This window comes from Camellia sinensis, chromosome 14, assembly GCF_055761805.1.
Source record: "Camellia sinensis isolate YWXY chromosome 14, ASM5576180v1, whole genome shotgun sequence".
NCBI lineage: Eukaryota > Viridiplantae > Streptophyta > Magnoliopsida > Ericales > Theaceae > Camellia > Camellia sinensis.
In genome coordinates this window covers 53,194,863-53,209,863 of record NC_138974.1, presented here as the reverse complement: position 1 = coordinate 53,209,863, position 15,001 = coordinate 53,194,863, and the positions used below count along the sequence as shown (strand labels likewise).

Sequence of the window (15,001 nt, the reverse complement as noted above, 5' to 3'; positions counted from 1 at the left end):
TCAGTGGTAATGTCATAAATACATTCGGACTCTTGATTTCTATTGAACCCACAAAGAGCTCCACATTTTCAAAGAGGGAAACCAAGATATGGAACGACAAATACTTTCCTTTCTTTATAATGATAAGGAAGGGAATAGGGGGAGAAGAACTACATTCCGTAATGTTAAGACTTGAATCTAGATATACCTCTAATAACGTATGAAGTAACATTTATCAAGAAACAACAACATAATCCAGTGTGGGAGCCCAATGGGTGTCTATTCCACATCACTCTATGTAGGGATCCATCCCACATCGCTCTACATAAATCGACTAACTCCATCATCCGAAAAAGCACAAAAAAAATTATCAAAAGTTTAAAAAAACAAGTAGCCAGGCTAGTAAATTGCATAGTTCACAGCAAAATTTGGATGCTAGAAACCAATGGCTGACAAAAAAGATTGTGATACAATAATGTACGATGAATAAAACCATTCTTTCTGTACTTCTAGGTCAACTGAGCTAGTATGGGAAGGAGGTCAGCCAAACAACAAACAACTCCACTTTGTACGTTTCTTGAGCTTAGGCATTTTAAAAAAAGAGAAGGGAACTTTTCACCGAAGGAGGCAATAGGAATGGAGGAGCCTTTCCAAAGGCATTAAAACCTCTCAATCGAATGAAATAAGGTCATGTTTGTTTGGGCGGACTGGATTAGCATTCCCATGACTAATAATCCTGGGATTACAAATCCGTTGGATTATGTATCCTATCTTAACTAAAAGTCAAGTTTAAAATAATTAGTCCGTACTTCAATTGTTTAACCAAACATCGGATTAATAATTTTATTGGATTATTAGTCCAATCCCAAGCTTATGTCCACCCAAACAAACATGACCTAACGGTAATGATCAAATTTTACAGTCTTATCGCTAAGCTAGATAAGAAAATCCCACCCTATAGCTAAAACGACTATATAATGCTATAGAAGCACACACTTCTTTGTCCACAACAGCAAGCTCTCAGTCCTGACTAGCAAGTCCAATTCTCCAATTATTCAAGAACCGGGAAACTACAATGCGCAATGATAAAGACTCTTTTTGAACAAGCAATGATAAGACTCAAATCTAAATATCACGCCTGATAATGTTTGAAGTGACATTTACCAAGAAACATCAAGATGTTTGCAGTGACATTTACCAAGAAACATCAAGATGATACAGAAAAGCACACGAAAAATGCCTTAAGTTCGACAAACCAAAAAAAGAGTCAAGCTAGTAAATCACATAGTTCAAAGCTGAATTCGGATACAAAAGCAAACCAATGGTTGGCAAAAAGGATAACGATACAAGAGTTTACCATGATTTTTCATTTTAGTTTATCCCAAAGACTTTTCTGTGCTTTACCTAATTTACAAATTCTCTTGGTTTTTTTTTTGTTCGGTTACAAATTCTCAATTACAATATTCTAATTACAATACAAAACATCACTCTTAGCCTCAACCTGGGGCTGAAAAGAGTATAATATGGTCATTGGCAGGCAGCATCATCTTCGGCCGGTCAAGTACCTAGTCTTCACATATTTACTACTGCTTGAGGTAACACTATCAGCTCGACACCTTTTTCGAGAACTTTTCGAATGAAGGGCCTCATCAGCCTCGTCATCATCAGTGTCAATAAGTTTACATCCAGCCCTGGTCTGGATACTCATGCGCCGAGGAACATATACATTGAAATAGTAGCTCACTATAGTTTCTTTCTGTTGGGAAGGCAAACACTCCAAGGCAGGCTTTAAAAAACTTTTGCCCTGAGATATAGGATTTGTTTTCACAAGAGAATCGAACTTTTTTTGCTCCTCTAAGTTCCATAACTTGGAAACATCTTGTCCCATCTCATTAAATCTCCATTTCCAAAAGGCGGGACCCAAATCAAACTGCAGCTGGAGCCGTTTGTCAGTGACATGGCGTTTAACGCATTCAATAGATCCGGGTGACACACACAGGCAAAAGTCAGGCCTCCCTTTCCCAATCACCCCAGCTTTGGTATCCGAACTCCAGCCTTTGATTGGCCAAACTTGAATGCCCAACCATCTTGAAGTATTTAATTCACTGTGAGAACACTTCTTGTGAGGTGGGCCAGTCCAAGCTGGAATGTCGGCTTGAAAACGGGGTCCAACGGGAATTGCCAGTTTGAGACGATCATCATTGATGAATTCTAACCGTTTTGTTGAAATTGGCTTATGTTGCTTTGTCTTGGCCTTCAGTTGCTTCGGCTTCTGCATACTTTATGAATTTAGGTTCTTGACCAAGTAGTCGAAACAGCACAAGGATGGTAGCCTTCTTTTTTTGGTGAAGAGTAAGGACCATACCTAAATGGCTACTACTTGGAGGATTTTAAGCCTTTGAATGATTTATCAGAATGAAATGCTCAAAGGAAACTATCTGTATTCTTCAGAATATGCTTACAGAACCATTAGTAGAGTCAAGGGTTATTGAGTAAGCAATATCGTGATGGGTGAAAGAACACTGCCATGTTGACTTGGACGAATTATGCACCATAAATTTCTTCACTCCAAATCAAAGATAGTGGAAATGCCCTCAACAAACTGATGAAATTGCCAGAAAAAGGATGATGAGTAAATTGTTCAGTTTAGAGATTGTATATTGATGTGGCATTGGAAAGAATTATACGAAAAAATAACATCATGCAGAAGTTGTCGAAAAGGAAAAATCAATCAACAAGGTTGAGAAATTGGAGGTGGGCCTAATTTGTGCCTAGAGGGCGAATAGGCTAAAAGCACCAAAATAAAGTGTAGCTAATTATTCAATTACACAAATCACAATCACAAAAGAAAACACACGATTTATGTGGAAACTCTTACAGAAAACATCCCCAAAGAAAAACCACATGCACCTTGCCGATCAAAACAATCCTCTAATCAAGAGTTAATACAGGACTTGAGATAATGACTTACTACACTAATTCCAACACACTTAAGACTTGACCCCTTGCTCCCTAGAACAATGTTCCTTTTTCACACCACGGGTGGCTCCAATTCATAGACAACTCTTGAACTAGATTGCACCATGGAAATCTCCCGAAAACCCTTGTGAGGTGATAACCATGGAAATCTCCCGAAAACCCATGTTCTAATAGCATCAATTTAGAAGGCAAATGAAAGTGAATGAGACTATGAGGTGATAACCACCCTGAGCATCAAACAGAACCCCCAAAACCCTTGTTTTCAACAAATTAGAACACACAACCTACCATAAGCACACAAGGAAGCAAAAATGGGTCTACATACATTTTAGTTAGGCTCCGTTTAATATTTTACGCATCTTTCATTTTTGTTTGAACAAAAAGCAAGTAAAACATATTTTAAGTTCCTAAAATGACTTGCAATAAAAAAATTCCATAAATCAATCTTTTAGAAAGCTTAGTCCTTTCATCACATTGATCTTTTCAAAAGTGAAATATTGACCCTTTATTGGTTTCTATCCAACGCAGATAATAAAAAGTTTTTGTTTGAAGTGTTAACCAAATACTGGAAAATAGAAAGAAAATAATAATTTTTTTTTTTATATATACAAAATCAATTTACACAAAAAAATATTCTCGGGTGTAAAATATTTTGCGTCTTTAGTAAGTATCATAAAGCCAGGCAAAAATTAAATCCTGCAGTCGTGTATTTAATAGAAATCTAAACCAAGATACGGAGGTGAAAAAATTAAATAACCTATCAAAATGATAGAATATAAACAAATACGTGACAAAACCAGGCCAAATGTACAATAGTTCTATCTGCATCGTAAGACAGAAGATGGATTAAAATACATACGCATGTCAAAATGCATATATATATATATATATATATATATATATATATATACACACAGAGAATTGTAATAATATACCCTGTTTTCAAGGTTGTTCAGGAACCCTAAATGAATCGAACTTGAATTCTAAAACAAAAATATTAGGCATCATGAAAACAAATATCATGAAAATACTTCAAAGATTCTCCATCATTAAATTAGTTTGTATTAATTTGCACTGTTTTATTATATGTTATGCAACTGATTTCATGAAATTTTTTCATGATATTTATTTCATGATGCGGAACAATAATCTTCTGAAAAACAAAAAACAAAAAAAAAAAAAAAAAAAAACCATGAAAACGCTGAATCGAAGAAGTGTTACCTCTGCCGCAGCCAACGATTTGGTTGATGAGCCTCTCCTCCGGCCTCGCCGTAAAATCTGTCCCCTGACTCTTCTTGTTTTTAATGCCGGTGAAGGCCGGTAACTCATTAGGGCTCCCACCCGGACCTAACAAATCTATCACTCCGTTTGGATGCGGTGATTTGCCGATAAATAATAGTGATTTTTTATTATTATTTTTTTTTTTTTAATGTTTGTTTATGTCTATATGAATAAGTTGTTTTAATAATTTTTTTTAATTAAAATATGAGATAAAAAAATTAAGCGTACTTTGTTCAAAAGTACAAATTTTAATTTTATTTGTTGAAAAGTCCAGCACGGAAACATTTCGTCCAAAAAGACAAATCAATCAAAATGACCAAAATACTCTTCTTTATATATATTATATATACATTCAAACCTAACAAATCACTCTCTCTCTCTCTTGCGTCTCTTTACTTTCTCTCACATTCTCTCTCCCTTCCGCAGTGATGCAGTCATCGCCTCCTCTTCTTCTGCGCCACCACCATTGTCGCGATGCTAGAGTCGCCGAACCCCCATACTTTAGTGTTGGTTCCTTTCACCATGGCAGATCTGAGCAGATGTTGTCAGTACCCCCTTAGATCTGAACAGAAGTTATAAACGCTGCCGGCGTCAGTTCACTCTCTCTCACACCTCACACCGTTCTCCTCCGTCATCCATCACCACTGACACACCATATAATCTCTTTCTTCAGATTTCTTTAAATAAACAGATCTCATATCTGTTTGATGATACACAGATCTTAGATCTATGTTGACAATACGCACTCAGATCTCATGTATGTGTGTGTCTCTCTGTTTTTATTTGTCTCTGTCTCCAAATTTATTTATTTATTTTGGTAGTTGATCTGTTGTGTATGTAGTTGTAGTTATTTTGGTTGTTGATGTTGATTTTGATGGTGTTGATGTTGATGAAAATGAAACATATCGCACTATTTTTTCTTGTTCTTGTGTTGTGTTGAACAGATAGAATAGAAAGATATTTAACAGATAGAAAAATAATAATTTTTTAACAAATATGTTTGGTTTGGCTTAATATTATCTCTCTAGCAATTGCAATAGATAGATACAAAATTTCAATAGATAGAAAAGATTTTGAAATCAAATAGAGTTAGTTTGACAAATAGGAACAAAATCTGAATTGAAAAGATTTTTAAAAAATTGAACAGATAAGGAAAAAATTGAATCGATAGACAAAAAATTAGACAAATAGAATTTTATTTGGACAAATATTTAAATAGATAAGAGAAATTTGAATTGAAAAGATTAAAAAATTGAACAGATAAGGAAAAAATTAAATAGATAGACAAAAAATTAGACAAATAGAATTTTATTTAGACAAATATTTAAATAGATAAGAGAAATTCGAATTGAAAAGATTAAAGTGGTGCTCGAGCGGACTGCACGAATTTAGCAGTTTAAAAAGTGATTTTCTAGATCATTCTCTCTACTCTTCTTTTCTCTCTTCCTTCCCCTCATCCTAAGTCCGAAAAACCCTAGATTTTTTACCTAAATACTCTCAATTTCTCAAAGATTTGGCCAAGATCTCTTACCAAAAAGTGAAGAAGGCTTGAAGATCTTACTTTTCTTTCAATTGAAATTTGGATTTGCGAAGGATTCTTTTTGAAGCTTTGTTTTCTTGCTTGATCCTTAAGGTAGTGGTTTCTAGTTCTTCTTCAATACTCTCATTTATAGATAGATTTGTGGTATTTTCCTTATACAAATACAAAATTTATATTTTAAGCATGTTGTGATAAATCATGAGATTGGGAGTTTAGGGTTTGGAATGTTGGGGTTTACTAGTTGGGTTATGATTATGGGCTTAGGAATTTGGGTGTGTAATTAATAGAAGAGTTGAAATAAAAAGTGTTTGGGTGAAAAGTTTTAAATTGTCTTAAAACCCTAGCTTGGTACATGAAGATAGATGATGGTTTTGCTTAAATTGAAAGTAGTATCATGAAATTGAGGTGTTAAATTGAACATATACAAGTTTAATTGAATTTTGGAAGTGTTTGGAAATTTATGTAAAAGTAGCGATTGAACCCTTATTGTTGATATTTTAAATTATGTGATAATATGAAATAAAGTTTTGGGGGAAGAAATTGTTAATGGTATGGATGATATGAATTTTGCGATGAAATGATGAAGTTGAGGTTTAAGAGGTTGCATTGACATAGGTTGAATTGCATTGAGCTATGTTGAACTTGTATCGAATTATGTTGAATTGCATTGTTTGGTGTTGAGTGTGCTGAGTTGTGTTGGGTTATGTTGTGTTGGGTGGTATTGTGTTGGTACTCGCACGAGGAGTTGAAAAAGTGCCCATTGCCCTGTCTAGGCTTATTGCTGGACAAATGTGGGAAAAATGATTTTTGGGTGTCCACATAGTCCCGCTGTATAATAGTCGGCAAAAGTAGAAAAATGATTTTTGAGTGTTCACAAAGTCCTGCCGTATTATAGCCTGCAAAATTAGAAAAACGAATGGTTTTGAAAATGTTTTTGGGTGCCCACTTACTGCAGTATAATAGCCGGCAAATGTGGGTTTAGTTTTTAAAGTTGAAAATGTTTTTGAGGGTCCACATCCTGCCGTAGGACAGTCGATAATTGTGGAATGACATGGTTTTTGGAAAAATATGATTTTTCAGAAAATAATTTTTGGGAGTTCACTTCCCGCTGTATAATAGCTGGCAAAAGGTGGAAGGTGTTATAAGTTTGGTGCCCGCTATCCCGTTGTATCAAGTCGGCAAAAGGTGGAATGTGTTGAGAAATGTATTGAGTTGGTGATAATATGTGTGAATTGTGATGAACTTATAAAATTACAATTTGATGTGTACTTTGGTACGGAAGGGGAATGCATAGAAATTATTTGAAAAGAATGGATAATGAAATAGTAATTGGATAAAGGGTTAGTGATAATGAACTCACCGAGTTGTTTGTATCTATAAGGAAAGATTAAGAGTTTTGTTTTTGTAATTAATTGAGATATTGAATTAAATGGGTTTATTATTCTTATGTTATGTTGAATTATAATTAATAATGCAAATGTGAATGTGATGTAGTTGTTAGACAAGTAGGAGTTGAGTGTAGGAGAATTGTTATTGAATATAAAGGAGATTTGGATTCCTACATTATAGGGTTATAGCAATAATGGATAGACAAGTGAGAATGGAGTGTATGAGGGTTATTGATATGGTATTAAGGGAACTTAAACTTTGAGGTTATGGAGTTATAATAATTACGAGTAATAAAAAGGAAAATGGAAATGAAACGAGGAATACTTTGGAATTGGGTTAATAATCTAAAATGATGTTGTTCTTTAAGCATATTTGTTTTCAAAAAGGATTTATGGTTTTTCTGATGATGAGGGATAATTTTTATGATTGAGAGTTTTCTTTAAATGTTCAAATACATTTTGAGATAAAGGTATTCTACATATAATATTTTAAAATTACGGAACGTCACCTTACTATATGGTATCACCCTGCATGTATGATCATTTCTATCTATGTGTTAGTTATTGTTGTAAAACTATGAGATTCCTACTGGGCAATTGTGTTCATCTCTTGTTGTTTCAAATTTTTTTTACAGAGAGAAATTTGGATTCATTAGTTGAAGAGTATGGAGTCCATGTATCTTTTATGTATAATTTCATCATGGATGTGAAAGGAATGAATAATGTATCTTGTTGTCTGTAATTATTTATACGTAGCTTTGTAGCAGAAGCTTGGCATGTATTATTACCATTGTTGTATTCATTGAAAGAGAGAGAACATGTATTATTATGTTTCTATTACTCAAGGGTAATAGATATTCTCAAAAAAAAAAAAAAAAGGACCTAAATTACAGGGTTTTGGTAATGCTTCCGAGTAATTAAAATTCGGAGCATGATACATTAAATGGACATATAGATGACACATGGAACAATAAGGGATATGTAATGTCTCAACCGTTCACATGTCATCGATATTGCCGCTTTGGGCCATGCTCGCACAGATTTGTTCTTCCTAGTGGGTCACCCATTCCAGAACTACTCCAGCCTAAGCACGCTTAACTGAGAAGTTACCACCTGGGAAAAGGCCTTGATGTTATATAATGGTTTAGGTTTTTACTTTTATAGCCCAGGAACTCCCCCTCCATTCCCGATGTGGGACACTAAGACTTTACAATTCACCCCTTTTAGGGCTGCATGTCCCCGTGCAGTAGCCTGCCAGCTCACAAGCCCGCCCACATGCACCAAAAGATGTCAGGGGCCCACAGTCGATACTCCGGAGAGTCGGCTTTAATACCATTTAATGCCCCAACCCTTCACATGTCATCGATATTGTCCGCTTTGGGTCATGCCTGTACGGATTTGTTTTTCCCAGTAAGTCACTCATTCTAGAACTACTCTAGCCCAAACACGCTTAACTGGGGAGTTCTGCTAGGGATTTCACCACCTGAGAAAAGGCCTCGATACTATACAAGGGTCCAGGTTTTTACTTTTATAGTCCAACAACTCCCCTCTATTCCCAATGTGTGACACCAAGACTTTAGAGGATGACACGTGGACATATAGATGGACAATGGACAGATAAATAGATAGGAAGTAATATGATCTTTTAAATTATTTTGTTCTTCAACCTGAAAATAAATAGAGTTTTGGGTTATTGTTCCAAAAATGTTGAATTAGATTTATGGCTTGCCTTAGAAAAAAATTAAAATTAGTTGGACAACAAGGAAAAAAAACTATTCAGTGTGTTTGGTTTTAGTTTTTTGAATTTAATTTTCTGAAAATTAAGGTTTTTGTTTTTCATAATTTTTTGTTTTTTGTGAATATTTTTAAAATTTTAAGTACTTGTTTTACTTTTTTAGATACACCTCACTTAGATGTATCTAAAAAGTAAAATATTTGTGAAAAAATATTTTAAAAAATTATTAAATACACAAAAATACAAAAAATATATTGAATTTTCATTTTTTTTTGTATTTTTGGTATTTAGTGAATTTTTTAAAGATTTTTTTCACGAAAGTTATACTTTTTAAGTGTATTTATGTTAAGTATGTCTAAAAATTAAAAAAAAAATTGCTTAAAATATTTAAAAAAATTCATAAAAAACAAAAAAAAAATACAAAAAATAAGAAATGAGAATTTTCTGAAAAGTATTTTCAAAAAATTGGAAGCAAACATGGTGATTATATTTATGGACTATAAGTTTATCATGTGTGTGGTGCAAATCCTTCATATACACTTCAAAAATTTTCATGTAGTGTAACTGTTTTGAAGCAAGAAAAAAAAAAAGATGGTAAATTGTAAATACATCTCATAAAATTTACTTAAAATATAGATTGCCTCATGTAGTTTGCAAAATTATAAATACTCCCTTGTTAAAAAAACTATTTAACAGAATTAACTAAAAAAATTAAATTCATAATTATTTTCATATACAATAATAAAATTACCTAAATTATTAATTGAAATATATTTCTAACATCATTAAAAACTGTTAATTGACTTGACAATTTATTAATAAAATGGACGATTTGTTATGAAATTAAAAATCTCAGGAGATGGAATGTAATTTTCAAAACTATAGGGGGCGATTCATATTTTAATCAAATCTCAAGGGGTGTATTTATAATTTACTCGAAAAAAATTAGACCCCAAAAAAATTCTTTTAATTTGACTTATAATGATGTGGCATAGCATGTGACAACTTTTGATTTGTCACGTACACTCAACTAGGGCTGCAAACGAACCAAGCCGAGCGGAGCCGAGCTTTGCTGAGCTTGAGCTCGGCTCATTTACTTATCGAGCTCGTTTATTGAGCTCGAGTTCGGCTCAATAAGGAACTGAGCTCGAGCTCGGCTCGGCTCGGCTCGATAAATTTTTTTAAATATTATTTATATTATTTAAATATAAATATTTAAATAAAAAATATTATTTATATTATTTAATATATAAATAATATATTTATATATTATTTAGTATATAAATAATATATTTATTATATAATTTAAATAAAGATAAACGAGCCGAGCCTAATGAGGCGAACACATGCGAGCTCGAGCTCGGCTCGTTTACTAAACGAGCCTAATATTCGAGCTCGAGCTCGGCTCGTTTACTAAACGAGCCGAGCCCTTAACGAGCCGAGCCGAGTGAACAAGCTCAGTTCATTTGCAGCCCTACACTCAACTATAACTCTTTTGTCACATTATTGTAGGTGAATTTAGTCTAAATTAGAGATCTTTAGCATTTCTCAATTATTTTGAATTGTCACACTGCTATTTTCTTTATAAATTGCCTATTTTATATTTTATCAAAATTAATGAGATTTGGTATAAAAAAAATAAATTGATTGGTTATAAAATTTTTATACCAAGATTGTCATTCAAATACAAAAGACTAGAAAGAAATTTTACTCCTATCCTTTTTTTTATATATATATTTTTTCCCTCATATTTCTATTTTCACTCAAGCGAAATTATAATGATTTTTTTTTTCTCTTACCTCACAGTCCAATAGGGATGGTCATCAACTTGATGGCCGCTCAACTTGCCTGGTAAAAAATAGGAAAAAACTCACTTTATCCTCTTTTATTTTTGCATGAGAACTGCCTGATACTTTTGAACTAAAGCATAACGATTAATTTTTTCATTAAAAATAATGGAAGGTGTGTTACACTTTCCCAAATTGAGAGTTTGCTATGCAAAAATCATTAGTGAAAGTCAAAAATTGAATCAAATGTCAATAATACCCTGATATTCATCTTATACTCCAAACTATCTTAATCCTAACCAAACTCTAACCCTAATTGTTGTCTTTCATTAATAATTTAATTTAATTTAAAATATTATTAAATGAGGAATTGGAATAAAAATAAATAGTATATTATGGTAATTTTATGGTAATAAATTAGACTATTTAGGTTAATTTATGGTTTAATTTAAGGGAAAATTATTTATAAGTCCGGTTAGGGAGACTTATGCTATATATGGTCCTACGAAAAAACTTATGTTCTCATAAGTCCTGTGTGAAGTTTGTTGACACATTTACCCTCAATATTAGTTGTTAATATCATAAATAATGGTAAAACCATATATATGAAATTGAATGTTACCATAGGTTAAGTTTGGGAAATGTAACGTGACACCTACATAAACGTAACGTGACGTGACCATATTAGATGGGACATTACATAAACGTAACGTGATACCGCAATGTGACACCTACATAAACGTAACGTAACGTGTCACGTTCCGTTTTGCAAACTTACTAGGTTTTTGATTTTTTAAATTGAATGTGAAAATGTTACTTGTTTGTATATTTTGAAATTCACATTCACATAGATATGATCTATGGTAACATTCAATTTCCTATATAGGAAATTGAATGTTACATACGTTACATTTATGTAAGTGTCACGTTACGTTTCGCAAACTTAATCTATGGTAACATTAATCTATGGTATAGATTAAGTTTGCGAAACGTAACGTGACACCTACATAAATATAACGTAACGTGACTATATCAGATGGGACATTACATAAACGTAACGTAACGTGACGTGACACGTACATAAACGTAACGTGACACCTACATAAACGTAACGTGTCGTGTCACGTTACGTTTCTCAAATAGGATCTTGTGGAATACATTCTTATCTAAATAAGACTTGAGACTCTATAAGAAATTACACAGGACTTAACATAGCATAAGTGTCCGAAATAGGACTTATAAATAAGTCTCCCTTAATTTAACATATATATGTAAATGTTTAATTTAAAATTTTATTAAATAATAAATTAGTTAAAAATTAAAAATTAGATTAAGATAATTTTATGATAATAAATTAAGGTATTTAGATTAATTTATGATTTAATTGTTATTAAATAAGGTGATTTTATGGTAACAAATTAGGGTGTTTAGTTTAATTTGTTAAATATATAAATTTACATGTTTAATTGAAAATGTTATTAAATAAGGTAATTTTATGGTAATAAATTAGGGTGTTTAGTTTAATTTTTGATTTAGTTGGTTATATATATGTATGTTTATTTTAAAATGTTATTGAATAAGAAATTAGATTAAAAATTTAAAATTTGATTAAGATAATTTTATGATTTAATTTTATAGTAATAAGTTAAGGTGTTTAAATTAATCTTATGATTTAATTTATGGTAACTTTAAGTTTAATTTAAAATATTTTTAAATAAGAAATTGGGTTAAAAATTAAAAATTAAAAATTAAAAATTAAAAATTAAAAATTAAATTAAGGTAATTTTGATGATAAATTATGGTGTTTAGCTTACTATAATTTTATTTGTAAATATGTTATTAAGATAGCACTGGTGCAGGTGCGGGTACTGGTATGGGTATGATACAGGTACGTCGATATGGCAAGACATAAAAAAAATCAGATATAGGTATGACTAGGGTACGTTAATAATTTTTTTATTTTTTGTAATTTCTAATTTGTGATTCAATTTACAAATCAAAGTTCAATACCAAAATTAAAAAGAGAAATTAAAAAACCAAAATATAAATCATAGTTAGCGATCCCAGTTTTGCCACTTCGCTGAGTATGTCGGGGATCGAGCTACCCGGCCAGCTCGCGGGGGTCCAGGGGGCAGCGCCCCTTGGCGGGTCCTAGGGCAGCGCCCTGGAGGGGTTGAGAGGTAGCGCCCCCGAAACAAAAATGCAAAATGCATTAGAAGTTGCTTGTCCGCTCAAGCGGCCGTTTATACGCTCGAGCGAAGAATATTTGGTTTTAGAAGTTTGACCTATTTGCAAAAGTACTGGGAAAGTGTATTTGACGCTCGAGCGGGGCTTTCCTTGCTCGAGGAGACCATGCTATATCAGTTCGTGAATCTGATATTTCAGATCACTTTTGTATATCTCTCTCTAAAAACTCTTTCCTCTCCCTTCTCTCTACATTTTCCTACGCCAAATTGGATCAAAATCTTGATTTCTCAAGATCCATTAGAGTTCTGCCATAAGTTCATCATCAAAGTTGGTTAACTTCTCGGGGGCTTCGTTGTGTACGGTGAAGATCGAGTTTCGACACTGTTGATTTTAGGGGTTTCATCTCATTTCTTCTTCAAAATTGAGGTAGGGATTTTCTTAGAGTTATATATATATATATATTTTTGCAAGATCTATATGATTTTTGAAATCATCTTTCGATAGCTTTGAAAATTGATTGTTAATTCAAGAAGTTGAGCGATTTTGAAGTGGGTTTGTCTCTTGTTCTTTTTAAATGATCTTATGGGTTTTGATCTTCGTTGATTGAAGAAAAGATGATTTTGAAAAATTTTCTTTCAAAAGATTTGAGTTGTATAGTTTTGATGAGAAAATCTAAAATTTGGGGATTTTTTTTTTTAAAGGAGACTGAAAATCAATGAATGATATTGTTATATTTATTTTGTGTGTCAAAATAAATGAATGTTTGTAAAATTTCTTATTTATATTTATATAAATGTTGAATTTCAGGGAATATGAGAATTGTTGTTCATTTTAGAAATTATTGTTCAAAACGTTGAAATAGTCTTGAAATAACTAATTGTCGAGGATACTTGAGAAGAGGGAATTGTGTTATTCCTTGGATGATGAATTGGAATAAAAGTATTTATATTCATCTTGTGAATTTGGCATATCAATTCATTTGATTATATTAAACTTTGAAAGTTGATTTGAAAACTTACATTGAGAAAAGAATGTTGAGAAACAAGTTTTCATGGAATGATTTTGGAGTAAATACGTTTGTAAGTCTTGATAGGTGGTGTAGATGATATTGAGTAAGTTGGCCTGAGAGTCCGGGGTGAAAGACCAAAAACCCGCGCGGATAAGTGTCGAGCCTTCCGGTTAATACCGGTAAAAATGACAATTTGGTAGTACTTATATAGTCTATTTGCCAACACCGACCTAGAAATTACCAGAGTCGTATTTACCGCCCTTGAAATAGATTGTTAAGTTTTGAACAATTGAAATTGCATGACATCATTGAGCATGATGGTTTTCAAAAGATAAAAATGTGATTTATCTTCAAAAAGGGGCATAGCATGGCATGTGCATTTCATCTCTTGAGACTTGTATAAAATGTATATACTTTATTAAGGATTTCCTACTAGGCTTTATGCTCACCCTACGGGATTTTTGGTGCAGAAAAAGATGTGGTGATGCCGCCTAACTAAAGGCGAAGAATGTGCGTTGAGAGTACGAGACTCTCATTTTGTTGTGAGTCTGTGTATAAGTCAAGGGCTATATGTCACTACAACAAAAAGCAGTTTTAGCGACCAAAAATGTAAATTTCATTGCTGAAAGTAGGACAATTGGCGACTAAAATTGAATTAGTAGCCAAAAGTAAAGTAAAGACTTTTGGCGATTAAAACAGTTTAGTAGCCAAATGTATACTTATTGGCGACTAAAAATCAGTTTAGTCGCTGATTATATGGGTTTTAGCGACTAAAACAATTTTAGTAGCCAAAAGTGAAGGTTTTTGGCGACTAAAAGAAATTAGTAGCCAAAAGCATAGGTTTTGGCGACTAAAAAATGGTTTGGTAGCCGATTGTAGGTGTTTTATCGGGAAAAAAAAAATTTGTAGCCAAAAGTAAAGGTTTTTGGCTACTAAAAAAAATTTAGTAGCTAAAAGTGGACAATTGGCGACTAAAATTGAGTTTAGTCGGCAAAAGTGGCGGCTTTGGCGACTAAAAATCAGTTTAGTCGCCGAAAGTGGTTATTTTTAGGCGGAAATTAATTTTTTTAGCAACTAAATTATTGGTAGTAGCCAAAACAAAGGTTTTTGGCGACT

The 15,001-nt window shown here is 32.7% G+C and overlaps 1 non-coding gene across 1 annotated transcript; it reads right to left on the bottom strand.

Moving 5' to 3' along the window:
• Positions 1-1,264: 1,264 nt before the first annotated feature.
• On the bottom strand, positions 1,265-4,355 carry LOC114316693 (uncharacterized). The gene is made up of 3 exons (XR_014351011.1): positions 4,180-4,355; positions 2,345-2,581; positions 1,265-2,251 (listed from the first exon to the last, which is right to left on the bottom strand). It is a non-coding gene; the product is annotated as an uncharacterized LOC114316693 (transcript).
• Positions 4,356-15,001: the final 10,646 nt, after the last annotated feature.